This window comes from Theropithecus gelada, chromosome 15 (assembly GCF_003255815.1).
Source record: "Theropithecus gelada isolate Dixy chromosome 15, Tgel_1.0, whole genome shotgun sequence".
Classification (NCBI taxonomy): Eukaryota; Metazoa; Chordata; class Mammalia; order Primates; family Cercopithecidae; genus Theropithecus; species Theropithecus gelada.
In genome coordinates, this window is record NC_037683.1 from 90,816,061 (window position 1) to 90,830,372 (window position 14,312).

At 34.5% G+C, this 14,312-nt stretch overlaps 1 protein-coding gene across 2 annotated transcripts in view; it reads left to right on the plus strand.

Moving 5' to 3' along the window:
- VPS13A (vacuolar protein sorting 13 homolog A) overlaps positions 1 to 14,312 on the plus strand; it is a 246,679-nt gene that overhangs the window by 215,885 nt on the left and 16,482 nt on the right. The window lies entirely within an intron of this gene.

Consider the following 14,312-nt stretch of genomic DNA (forward strand, 5'->3'; position numbering starts at 1 on the left):
GTGAATTTGTTGTTCTATCCCCAAATCATATAGATTGAACTACTATTATAAAAAAACAGTCATGGCCTCTCATGGAAGGTTAGATAGTAAAATAATTTATAGTCTAAGAATGAAAAAAAGCCGTTCTTTCATGTCTTTGCTTTACTCTTTATTGTTTTGTTTCACGTATTTTTTGTGAAACAATGAACAAAGTTGGTTTTAATAGTCCTTATAGTCACTTATTAATTTGTATATGCATCTACTGTATTTCTATTATGAATTCAGAATATTTGGAAACTTCTATTGTAAACTATATATATTTTTTCTGTGTAATATTAGGGAAAATGTTACATAGATCTCTGAAAGATCCATTAGTAAATCTATTTTATGTTTTGTGTAATAAAGGTTTTTTTAAAAATTTCAACATAGATGAAACTGTCCTATTTCTCTAATATATCAGATGTACATTTAAAAAATTCTATGTAAATGATCATTGGTAGTTAGAATGTTTAATCCCTATGACTGCTGTGCTTTCGGATCAACAAAGGAACATTTATCTAGACTTCTGCTAATCGTGTTGCTTATACTGAGCTTCCGCTGTAATAGGTAGCTGGCCTACTACAGCGGAAGCTCAGTATAAGCAACTGGTAATTTAATTTAACTGATTCAGCACATGATTTCTTAGTCTCTTCTAATTCTTAGGTTTATCAAGTTTTATTTCTATAAATCATTCGCTGTGTTTTTTGAAAGTGACTACTTTAAATTTGAAAATATTGAGATTACTGAAAAAAAAAAACTGAAAAAAAATCAGCTGTTTTGAAATTTCTTCCTATGCAGAATTCATTCAAATTAAATAGAAATCAAGATTACGTATGTAAAATTTGTTTGAAAACAAACTTACTAATATGTAAACATCAAAAAGTTCTTTTTGAAAACTATTATGTAAACATCAAAAATTCAATTATTGTTTTAATTGCTGTAGTATTTTTATCTTTTTAGAATAAGTAAATAAAAATAGTGACCATTAAAATAGTCACTACTGGTATCTGATACTGACTTTGTATTTGTTGCGCACCCACTCCTCTCTCACCCTGGGCCAGAATCAAACAAAATGTACTGCTCCTTCTAAAATCTAGAAAGAATACTGCCTAGTTTTGTATTTTGTGTATACCTAAGGAAGGAAGAGTCTGGAAGTTTCTTCATTGTCTTCTTACATTCCAACTTTGCCAGGCACAAGGCCTTTGTAAAAGAGACTGTGGAACTACTTGTTTGCAAGACATTTCCCAAATTTACTGTATTTGGCCTGTGACAGTTTCATGGAATGGGATTCATAAAGATGATCTTAACCTTTCATTCCTTAAGAATTTATCGGAAAAAAAAGTTGTGGTTAGCAGTGATTTACCGTTTTCATGAAAAGAAAATCGGAGGTAGGATTACGTTTATTTAAGATATCTTCAACAGTAAAAATATTTTAGATATTATTCTAGTAACTAGTAAACATTGCTCATGTGGTATTAGAGTTTCATCATTCTTCAGTTTTTAGCCCTTAGAGATGAAATGTGCTCTTTAACAGTGTAATTGCCCTGGTTTTTCTGCCACCGTGAAATTATCTTTTCAAGCCTCTTTGAGGACAGGTATTAATTGTGTTCCAGTTTTGAAAAAAAAACTTTTTTTTTTTTTGCTTTTACTAGAGAAAAATTCAAGACAGAATTGCTCTTTTGTTTTACACCATTGTTCTCTTGATGGAGATAGAGGATCTAGACAAAAATATACTTAATTCTTATCAAATATATAGTTTGGATTTTAATAAGATGAACTCTTGTTTATCAGTGGCTCTATAATTAGCTAGAACTTTTAAAATGGTGGTATCTAACAGGAAAGTCTAGTGAGAAAGCTATGTTTGAGAATTGATTATGTAATGCCACACCTTTCCATATGCTTTAACTTCATTTATGTTCCAGATTTCTGCACGATAATTGCTTATGTATAGAAAATGGGAAGGAAGGTTCTCTTCCCTAAGGGAGTGATTACCCTAGAGGTTCCTTATTTTGCTTTGTGTCTGCCTGACACTTGAGTAACATATTGAAAACTGGCAGGAAGAAAAATTTGTAAAAAATCTGTAATTGTGGACACTCATAACCATGGATAAATAATCTAAGCCTGTAAATGAAATTAATTAGTACTCACATTGGATATAGATAAAACAAATGTAAATTCAGAATAATATTGCCAGTTTTCAGTATTATAGAAAAGGAAGTCAATTTTTAATTTGTTTATTTAAAATAATCAATATTTTATAAATTTTAGTTTTTGAAACTATTCAAAACACATATCACCGATGCAGTGTTGGATGTTGATTTTAAGTTCAGGTTATTTAAATGTACAGCTGGAGCCATTGCATACTTATGACGAAGACATCAATATTCAATATGAAAAATACTCTGTTGTTTCTGTGTCTCAAGATGATAAATGACTGCTATAGTAGCTACTAGTTTGTCTGATTTAAGTCTTGTAATGAAATTTTGCAATCAGCTTTTTTATGGTGGTGGGAGAAGGACCAGAAACAGCCATCCCAACTGTTACTGAGTATTTTCTACTGCAACTTCAAACTTCAGCTTTTTGTTTCCGAGATTTCCTTGCAAAATAGTAAAGAGTCTTATGGATCTAAATCAGGTGACATTAACTGTACACACATTATTTAGCTCAAATAATAATTATGATGGATATGTGAAAATGTTAATTTTATTTATTCCAGCACCTTTGGAATAAATGGAGATCAATTAAAAATGCTTATGCTGTTAATCATTAATATTAGTGAATGAATTTGTGAATTCATAAAGTACAGTCAGTACAGCCAGCATTATACAAAACAGAAAGTCCTGCATCAAAGGAAAGTAAAACAATTTCAAACAGGTCTGTGTTAAGAGAACTAATTAGAATAATTTATGATTTTCATAGGGATTTATTGTCTGGTTTGTTTTAACATGGCAGAATATTTATCATTCTCCATAAGTATTATTATTTAGCAGTTATTCCATAGCAACCAATATATAGCAACAATCTACCTCCAAATATCAATTTTAAAACACACGTTTAACAATGTTATAAAACTGGCTTTTGATGAATCTTCTTCATTGCTTACACATGTTTTAAGCAATGAACTTGTAAAGATTTCTACTGAATTGCATAATGCCATTCTTCTGGATCTTAGAGATCCTCAAATATGTGACCACTGAAAATATTATAGGCATTATTTTTGTTTTTTAAAAACATAACCAGGATAGTCAGAGATTTAGCTAAGTATATTCAATTTATCTTAATTGAGCATGTTATATTTTTCTACTATAAATTATCATTTATCAGTAATCTGTTAACTACATTATGTCTACAAAGGTTTTCTGAGTATATTCAATAAAACTTGGCATTTCTATGAATTAAAAATTTTACAGACCTGCATTTCCATGGAAAAAGCTAAAAACTTCCTGTGAATCCATTTGCTGACATTAATTCTCAGTTGACTTTAGTATTTTATAAAGATAGGAAATTTTTCAACATTAGTTATTCTCTACATTAAGTAGATTATTTTCTTCATTAAAGTATGCTCATAGAGAAAAGCAGGAAACTATAGAAAAGAAAAAAAATTATCCTTTCTCCCAACCATTTATGGTATATTTCCTTTTTAAATTTTTTATTCACCTGGTTATGACCCAAAAGTATACACTGCTATTTTATGTTTTACTACATATTTTTATAAGCAGCAGCATTAACTTCTAAAGATTAAAAAAGCATACAGCTCCTAGAAATATCCCCAGTTGGAAACCTATTCTTTATTTATGGAGCACGTAAAGACCTAGCAGAACTTTTTTTTTTTTTTTTTTTTGGAGACAGAGTTTCACTCTGTTCCCCATGCTGGCGTGCAGTGGCTTGAATAAGTTCACTGTATCCTCAAACTCTGGACCCAAGTAGTCCTCCTGCTTCACCCTCCCAAGTAGCTGGGACTACAGGCATGCACCACGATGCCAGGCTAATTTTTAAAAATGTTTTGTAGAGACAGGGTCTTGTTATCTGGCCTGGGCTGGCCTTGAACTCCTGAGCTCAAGCGATCCTACCACTTCAGCCTCCCAAAGTGTTGGGATTTCAGACGTGATCCATTGCTCTGGGTTTTTTGTTTGTATACCTAATGTAGAAGCTTTTTTCTTTTTCGTTAAACATTTCTACCTTTTGACTCTATACTTTTTAAAAAATGTTTCCTCCCTTTAAATAAATCTTTTAAAATGTGTATGCCTGGGTATGTGTGTGTATAAAATTCCTGTGTCCTTCATTGTGTCTGAATGTTGACAGCTGAGTTGTCCTGTGGGTGTAGTATAGTGTGTTCTTAAACATTTCAGGTATTTTTGAATTTATCTATGTTGTCTTTGAATCCTTTACAGAAATACTATAACTGCCGTCATGGAAGTTGTTACAGAAGGGAGGCTGTTTTTGTGTCTTGTTTATTTCTTTTCTTTCAGAAATTACAGATGTTTATAATTAGCTTCAAACACTGCCTTAATAGCAATTGGAAGATAACTGCCTTCAGCCGACGTGGTCTTTCCCTTTACTTCAGGAGGAGAATGACTACTAATCTGGAAGGAAGGGCTTTTACTATGGCAGGCAGATCACCAGAGTAGTGCCGAACACTTCCTGGCTTCATCTGAGAATTTGAGTAAGTGGACAAGAACGAGGAGCCAAAGGCTATTGGACTTCACTCTTCATTTTATAGCTCTTCCTCTCCAGAAGGATACTTCTGAATGGGATGAGAACACTGAAGAGAGCCAAATTGTGTTATTCAGGCAAATTAGAATTCTTAGCATCTCAAATAAAGCAGATTCCATGGAAAAGATTTCCATGGATTTTTGGATACAATTATCATACCTTACTAGTATGATACTTACAAAGTCTCTCTTGGAGAGACTTTGTCACATTATTTTCAAAGGCCTAAATATTGAACATTTAATAGTGTGTACCACTATATTTTGGACCAGTAGAGTCCAAAATAGAGTAACGAACCCCACTTAGAACCTTCCAGTGTTATATAAAAATAATTTTTGAATAAGATTTTGAAATAAATTATGTCTTCCTCTGGTGGCGATGATTCCACTTCGTGGAGGTTCAGGTTTTTTCTTTCAAGTGTAAAATTTATTCATTTCCCACCGCCCTCAACACCCCACCCCCGGCCTGTCCCTCTCTTTTTGTTGTTGTTACTTGTTGTTGAGACAAGGTCTCACTCTTGCCCAAGCTGGAGTGCAGTGGTGCAATCATAGCTCACTGCAGCCTTAAACTCCTAGGCTCAAGTGATCCTCTCACCTCAGCCTCCCAAGTAGCTGGGTTTATAGACACGAGCCACTGCACCTGGCCTAATTCTCTTTTTTTAATTCAGGAACTTAAGTGAGATGAGTTTGATTTCTAGATCTTTCAGTTTGTCATCATTGCATCCCTTAAATTTGTAAATATATTAAGAAAGGATAAATGCTACTGTAATAGAAAATTCAATACATTATAACATTAAAAGAAATCCTCAAATGTTAAGCCCAGGTAGGTTCAATTTGAGTCTTACATCTTTTTAACCAAAGATCTGTCAATACAGCTAAAAGTGCACTAAGTATTAGCCAGAAGGTCTGCAGCCTTAATTAAGCTACAGTTGCTAAATTCTGATACGGGACTCAACTCATGATTTCTCTACTGATGTGATAGAGCTCTACCCAGTAACTTCCCCTAGTTACCTTGGATAGACACAAAGATTCTCAGCATAAGGTGAGTTTAGTAAAGCTCATTCAGAAATATTTATGTGTGTGTACATGGGTGCTGTAACAACATTGTTAGAAAACTAGTATACATTATGAAGAGTCTATTTTTTATTGGCCAAATGTTCTGTGAAAGGATACATTCACTTGCCAAATGAAACAGTTATGCAAAATCAAATTAGAGGCCTCTTCACTCATCTGAAAACAAAATTTAATGTCATCTATTAAAGGAAGCACCGTGTTTTTTGGTGTTCTGTTTGTTTTTGTCGGTTAAGAATCTTTCGTTTTAAATTCAAATGAAATTGATATCCTAGTCACTTCTAATGATGACTCTAATGAATTGTAATGGTAATTTTTTGGTGAAAATTTATCACTGTAAAGAACCCTATGGAAGCACTGTAAAGAAATATACATTTAGACATTTCTGTGATACTTCAAGTCTAAAGTAGTTTGAGTTAGAGATCTTATGAAGATGCAGTGTTGGAATACAAATGTGGGAGACTGAACATTTCATGTAAAGTTAATCTTTCTGGAATAAGTTGCCAAAAGAATAAAATGCATGGTCATATATATATATCTATATTCATATAGATATATATGTATTTGAATTTTTGCTGGCTTTATTTGGTAGCATAGTTTATATGAATACAAAGAAAAGATTTAATGCCATGTATTCATTTCTTCTACAAGTCTTTGTTATACTTCTGTTTATTATATATTCAGACACTCTTGTAGATAGTAGAGTTACAGCCCTGAAGAGAGTATTGAAGGTTCTTGCTCATCTCTCATGAGCTTATAATTGTAGTGAGCTTTATGGGGCATAAAACACATGCCACGTTAGAGGCCAACCCTGTAATGTCAGATCTTCACAGTCTCGTTCCTGTTTGTTGTGCAGCTGCTATATGCAAGGCTCTGAAGAACATTAGGAATCAAAGACACCTAAGATATGACCCATCTTCCACAGAGATAATGATCCCTAGGTATTACATGAACTAGAAGCATTGCAAGAGACATGATACAGTTTGTGAGATATCTAAATCCATATACCAATGAACTGTTAAAATGAGATCCCACTGAGTCTACTGGAATATATATAGTTCTTCTGTGCTAATTCATTTTGTTAATAAAAATTTTTTTGAGATATAGCAATACCCTGTGGCTAAGGGCCTGGATTCTGGAGCCAAGTAAACCTGAGTTCAATTGTAGCCTTTTTCTTTTACTAGAGTTATTATTTTTTGTTACACTTATCTGACCTCAGTTTCCAGGTTGTAAAATAGAGATAATTGTAGTGCCTATCTTGGTGGTGGTGCTGGGGTTAGAACAAATGAGGTAATGTATATACAGTCATAGCTCAGAGATATTGCAAGTTCAGTTCCAGACCACCAGAATAAAGCAAATACGGCAACAAAGCAAGTCACTTGAATATATTTGTTCTCCAGTGCATATAAAAATTGTTTACAATGTAGGCTATTATGTATGCAATAACATTATGTGGTTAAAAAATATATATATATACTTTAATTTAAAAATACGTAATTGCTTAAAAAAAAAAAAATCCTGATGATCATCTGAAGCATTCAGTGAGTCCATCTTTTTGCATGCCTGATGTTGATGGTTGCTGACTGATTAGGATAGGGATTCCTGAAGGTCGGGGTAGCTGTGGTAATATCTTAAGATGAAGTTTGCCACATTGATTGGCTCTTCCTTTCATGAAAGATTTATCTGTAGTATTTGATGCTGTTTGATAGCATTTTACCCACAATAGAACTTCTTTCAAAATTGGAGTCAGTCCTCTCAAACCCTACTGCTGCTTTATCAGTTATTTTTACGGAATAATCTAAATCCTTTGTTGTCATTTAAACAATCATAGAATCTTCCCCGAGAATAGATTCCATCTCAAGAAACCATTTTCTTTGCTCATCCATAAGAAGCAGTTTCTCATTTGTTCAAGTTTTATCATGAGATTGTAACAATTCAGTTACCTCTTCATGCTGCACTTCTAATCCCCTTGCTATTTGCACCATATCTGCAATTACTTCCTCCACTGAAGTCTTGAACCCTCAAAGTCATCCATGATGGCTGGAATCCACTTGTTCCAAACTCCTGTTACTATTGATATTTTGACCTTGTTTTGTGAATCACAGATGTTTTTAATGGCACCTAGAATAGTGAATCCTTTCCATAAGTTTTCAATATACTTTGACCAGATCCATCAGAAGAATCACTCCCCGTGGCAGCTATAGCCTTACAAAATGTATTTCTTAAATACTAAGGCTTGGAAGTTGAAATTACTGTTTGATCCATGGGGGCTGTGGAATGGATGGTTGTGTTAGCAGGCATGAAAATGACATTAATCTTGTATATCTTCATCAGAGCTCTTGAGTGACTAGGTGGATAGTCAATGAGCCGTAATACTTTTTTGAGTGATAGCTCTCAACAGTGGGCTTAAAATATTCAGTAAACCGTGCTGTAAACAAATGTGCTGTCATCTGGGCTTTGTTGTTGCATTTATACAGCATAGGCAGAATAGCTCTAGTGTAATTCTGAAGGACCCTAGGATTTTTTTCTTTTTTTTCTTTTTTTCTTTTTCTTTTTCTTTTGAGACAGAGTCTTGCTTTGTCGCCCAGGTGGAGTGCAATAGTGCAATCTCGGCTCACTGCAACCTCCACCTCCTGGGTTCAAGCAGTTCTCCTGTCTGGGCCTCCTGAGTAGCTGGGATTACAGGCGCCTGCCACCACATGGGCTTTAGTAGAGATGGGGTTTCACCATGTTGGCCAGCCTGGTGACACTCTCCAGACCTCAGGTGATCCACCCACCTCGGCCTCCCAAAGTGCTAGGATTACAGGCATGAGCCACCACACCCGGCACTTTATTTATTTATTTATTTATTTATTTATTTATTTATTTATTTATTTGATAGAGTCTTGCTCTGTCTCCCAGGCGGGAGTGCAGTGATACGGTCTTGGCTCACTGCAGCCTCAAACTCCCAGGCTTAGTTGATCCTCACACCTCAGCCTCTTGAGTAGCTGAGACTACAGGCATGTGCCACCACAACTGGCTAATTTTTTAAAAATTTTTTGTAGAGATGGGGTTTCACCATGTTGCCCAAGCTAGTCCTGAACTCTTATGCTCAAGTGATCCACCCGCCATGGCCTCCCAAAGTGCTGGAATTACACACGTGAGCCACCTCACCTGGCCAGGGCCCTAGGATTTTTGGAATGGAACATTGGCTTCAACTTAAAGTCACCAACTGCACCAGGCATGGTAGCACCCACCTGTTGTCCCAGCTATTTGGGAGGCTGAGGCAAGAGGATCCCTTGAGCCCAGAAGTTCGAGTCCAGGTTGGGCAACATAGCAAGACCATGTCTCTAAAGAAAATGAAGTCACCAGCTTCACTAGCCCCTAAAAAGAGAATCCAACTGTCCTTTGAAGCTTTAAAGCCAGGCATTGACCTCTCTAGCTATGAAAGTCCTGGATAGCATCTTTCAATAGAAGTCTGTCTCATCTATGTTGAAAATCTGTAGTTTAGTGAAGCCACTGTCGTCAGTAATCTTAACTAGATCTTCTGGATAACCTGCTGCAGCTACTCCATCAGCGCTTGCTGCTTCACCTTGTGCTTTTTGTGTTACGTAGATGAATTCTTTCCTTAAACCTCATGAACCAACCTCTGCTAGCTTCAACTTTTCTTTTGCAGTTTCCTCACCTCTCTCAGCCTTCATATAATTGAAGAGAGTTAGGGCCTTGCTCTGGATTAGGCTTTGGCTTGAAGAAATGTTGTGGCTGGTTTATCTTCTATCCAGACCACTAAAACTTTCTCCATATCAGCAGTCAGGCTGTTTTGCTTTCTTATAATTCTTGTGTTCACTGGAGTAACACTTTCATAATACTTCCCTTCAAGAACTTTCCCTTTGCATTCAAAATTGGCTGTTTGGTACAAGAGGTAACCTTTCAGCCTAACTCAGCTTTTGACATGCCTTTCTCACTAAGCTTGGTCATTTCTAGCTTTCGATTTAAAGTGATGGACATGTAACTCTTCATTTCACTTGAACACCTAAGGGTCATTGTAGGGCTGTTAATTGGCCTAATTTCAATATTGTTACTCAGGTAATAGACTCAAGGAGAGGGAGAGGATTTGGGAAATGTCCAGTCGGTGGGGCAGTCAGAACACACACATTTATAGATTAAGTTCACTATGGGTGTAGTTTATGGCACCTCAAAAAGGACTATAAAATAGGAGTATCAAAGATCAGTGATCGCAGATCACCATAACAGATACAATCATGATAAAAGAGTTTGAAATATTGTAAGAATTACCAAAATGTGACATAGAGACAAGAAATGAGTACATGCTGCTGGACAAATGGTGCCTGTAGACTTGCTTGATGCAGAGCTTCCATAAACCTTCAATTTGTAAAAAACACAATATCTGGGAAATACAATAAAGTGGAGTATAATAAAATTAGATATGCCAGTAATTATTAGCATGGTGCCTAATAATAATATTAGTCATCATTATATAAATTCCTCATTTTTCTCCTCTTTGCCAAGATAAAAGAATCTATTCTATTTAAGAGTAGATTTTAAGAATTTAAAAGAATAGATTTTAAGAATTTAAAAGAAGAGATTTTAAGAATTTTAAAAAGAGTATTTTTTTTCCTTTCAAGGTTAATAGAGTAGTTAAAATACCATGACAGTTTTCCACATACTAATTGGCAAGCAGTTGAAACAGTAAAACCTCAGTGATTTGAACTGCTCTGAATTATACAGTATTTTAAAAGATATGTTACTGCTGCTTCCAGGGATATATAATACGGTGGACCCATAAATGTTGATCCAGTAGAGGTTCTGCTGAACTGCTTTAGTGAGACTTTTGTTACTGTGCACCTACATTACCCTTGATGCACCCACTCTGGCCCTTCTCCTAGAATATATTAAGTATGTTAATTGATGGTCTGCTGTTGTCAGTACACATAACGATTTCGTGAGCATAGTTGTTTTCCTTCTCCAGGCTTTTGGTGGTACTAGTTGATGACAACAATTCATATCTCTTAAGATATAGTAGTTTCTTTCAGTTGATTTTATGTCAAAGGTTATGCTCAGCTTTCCTGCCCTGTCTAAGCTTTCAGTATAGTCTATACATATGGTTTTGCTAACAGTCAAGATAGCATATTAGCATGAGAGAAGATGAAGGTATGAGGGATAAAATAAGTACTGGTTGCTCTTCAGATTTGACGATATAATCAATAAGATTTTATTTTCTGAAAACCAACTTACCTCACAAGGTAAGCTACGTGTCAGTTCTTTATTCTTGTTTATATTTATTCTCATTCAAGGATATGAAATCATTAAGTTTTGATGTCATAAATTTCTACCATATTTGATTATGAAGCTCACTTGAATACCTTCTTTTTCCTGGCCATGGCACTTAAGTCTGAGGTTTGAAGTGAATTAGTAAAACTTTCTTTATCCCTAAACATTCATCATATAACTCTAAGGAAGTTATACTTATTGACTGAGTTTTTCTCTAAAGATAAGATTGTTTTGAACAATTTGTCTATTTACTTCTTAGTTTTAAAATGGCAGTATTTACCATTTTACAATTAACTTCCTGAATTTTGTTGGTTTTAGAAATAAGCTTAAATTTTAAGTAGAATCTATTCATAAATGCTTCCTCTTTCCCACTCCTCTCCTGAACCCTCAAATTAACCAATCTATAAGGCCATTTATTTGTTATCTAGTATATTTTCTTGCTAGGTAGTATTCATTTTTATCTTTCATCTGAATGAATTTCATGGTTTTTTGTTTTTTATTTTTTGTTTTTGTGATGGAGTCTTGCTCTGTTGCCCAGGCTGGAGTGCAATGGTGCGATCTCAGCTCACTGCAACCTCTGCCTCCCAGGTTCAAATGATTCTCCCTGCCTCAGCCTCCCAAGTAGCTGGGATTACAGGCACCTGCCACCACACCCAGCTAATTTTTTGTATTTTTAGTGGAGACGGGGTCTCACCATGTTGGCCAGGCTGGTCTCAAACTCCTGGCCTCAGGGGATCTGCCTGCCTCAGCCTCCCAAAGTGCTGGGATTACAGGCGTGAGCCACCATGGCCGGCCAAATATCATGTTTTTAGTCCCCCCATTTTTGCTATGTATTTTTAAAACTCTCATTCATACCTCTTTGCAACACTTGTCTTCCAAATGAGTCAGATATTGATTAGATTTGGGTTTTTTATTTTGCTGAACAACATGTTCTTGTCCTTTAACAAATTTTCTTAAATATATTTCCCATTAATGATTAACACATTCTTTGGGACTTAAGGCCTTTTATTTTAGTGATTTATTCCTATTTTTAATCTTTTCATATTTTGCATTTCTCAGAAGTATTTTGTTAAGGGATTCTGTTTCTTCCTAACATTTGGATGATTTGAGAGTGTTAGAAATGTCTCTGTTACCATGGCTCTGTCCTTCAAGTTCCACTTTTTTTATGTTTCCAAATGTATCATTAATTTGGTTTGAATTTATGTATGTTTAATAAAGTATGGTTTATGTACTCATCTTTTCTAAATGCAAAAGGACATGTTTACCAGTAAACATATTTTTTAATTATTACCTATAGATTCTGACAATTGTATATAATGAATGCAGTTTCCATTGTGTTTTTGTTTATTTCTTTCAGTAATTCTTAAACGATGATAGGTAATTTGTATATATACTTCCTAATGAATAAGGCAAAAAAAGTTTTTCCTTTCACATTTAAGCGTATAAATGAGGCTAACATGTCTAAAGTACTGGCATTGTTAATTCCTTCATATTTCAGCCAAATCTTCGTCTTTATGTAAAGGCCCTACATGATAATTCCTAAACCCTGATTTTGCTAATTCTTCCTTTATTTTAAAGGCTATCAAATTATTTTAGTAGAACCATGTATACCTAGCATCTGTTTGGGATGGAGGAAGATAGGATTTTTGATACTAAATTATTTGAATACTGTCGACCTGTAACAAATTAGCAGCCTACCTCGGCAACTATCAGTATCCAGGATATCAGAGATATTTTTTGAAGTACCATGAGGAAAGTATGACTGATACCATAAGGAGGAAACATCATGATATGTTTGGTATAGTGAAATGCACTGGAATTAGAAGTGAAGAATCCAGTTTTCTGAGCCCAGTTTTGCACCTTTGCCAAGCAAGTCACTTAGATGTCCTCTTACCTAATTACACAAGATGGTGAAAATTTAGATTTAGAAGATTCATTAGACACTTCCTGGTCCTCAGTTTCTTTGTGTGTAAAAGGAAGAGATTGGTTTGGATGAACAATAGGAGTTTTTCAGGTCTAAAATTCTGGGGTTTTTTCCCTAAAAATAATGATGTTTTGAGAAGTCTAAAGCTTAATATATAATGCATTTATAAAGTCAGGCAGGAATTTGTGACTACAATGTGACATTTGTAGACTTTTTGCAGTGTGATGTTCTCTCCCATAACTTCTGTGGATTCACTTTCAAAGTTTTGGATCCTGTTTATAATGTTCTCATTCCGTATTCTCATGTTTATAATGAACACTGAGCAGCAAGATTTTGCTGTGTGATGAGTTATCTTTGACGTTTATTCAACTACAGTCACTCTAATAACAAAGGATACAGTTGATTACGTTTCAAAGCAGACTACTATGACCGTAAAGCTCATTCATCTTTCAAGTGTTACATTTAAGGTTTTGGATGGAAAGCATTATATGAATTACTTTCTTTGGATTTTCTTTATTTCTTACTTATACCAGATGCTGTTGTGACTATCGAAACTGGTTTAACTGCTTATATGCACAGATTAGATTTGATTTAAGTTGGGTCTGAAAAGTAGAAAGTGATGAGAGGTAGGCTTAATTACAATGCCCAAACTTAGCATAATATGGAAATAAAAGTTAGGTACTTGGAATAAACCATAGCTTTTAAATTATTTGAAGGTTAGGATCTATTAATGGTGCATGTAGGCTCTTGAATTCTATTAGCTGTGGTATTCTTGAGGAGGTCAACATTTGTATTCTTGATTTTTAAACTAAGCCACATGGAACAAAAGAAAATGAATCTTTGTAAGCCAGTTTCTTTTCAGATATCAAAAAACTGAAACAATAAAAGAATGTAAAAATTTTTTTAAAAAGCTTAACTTCTACCTCCACCATTATGCTTCAAAAGCCCAGAGATCATTGCTGTTAATAGATTGATGTATACCTTCTAGAAGTTTCTTATGTATGTACAAGTATATGTACATGTATGCATTTCTACTTTTCATTCTATACATTCTCTTTTGTAGTATAATTTTATTTACTATATATCTTATACATCTATGTCAGTATGCACAGGTCTTCATTTCTCTTTTTTATGACTTCATAATGCCCCATTGTATGGCTGTACATGAATTTAACTAATACCCTATTAATGAATATTTAGATTTTGTACTTTTAATACAATATTGCTGTGAATATTTTTATATGTCTATTTTGGCATACTTTTGCCTAAGATAAATTCTAGCAGTGGAATTGCTAACTCAGATGGTATGTTTAATTGAT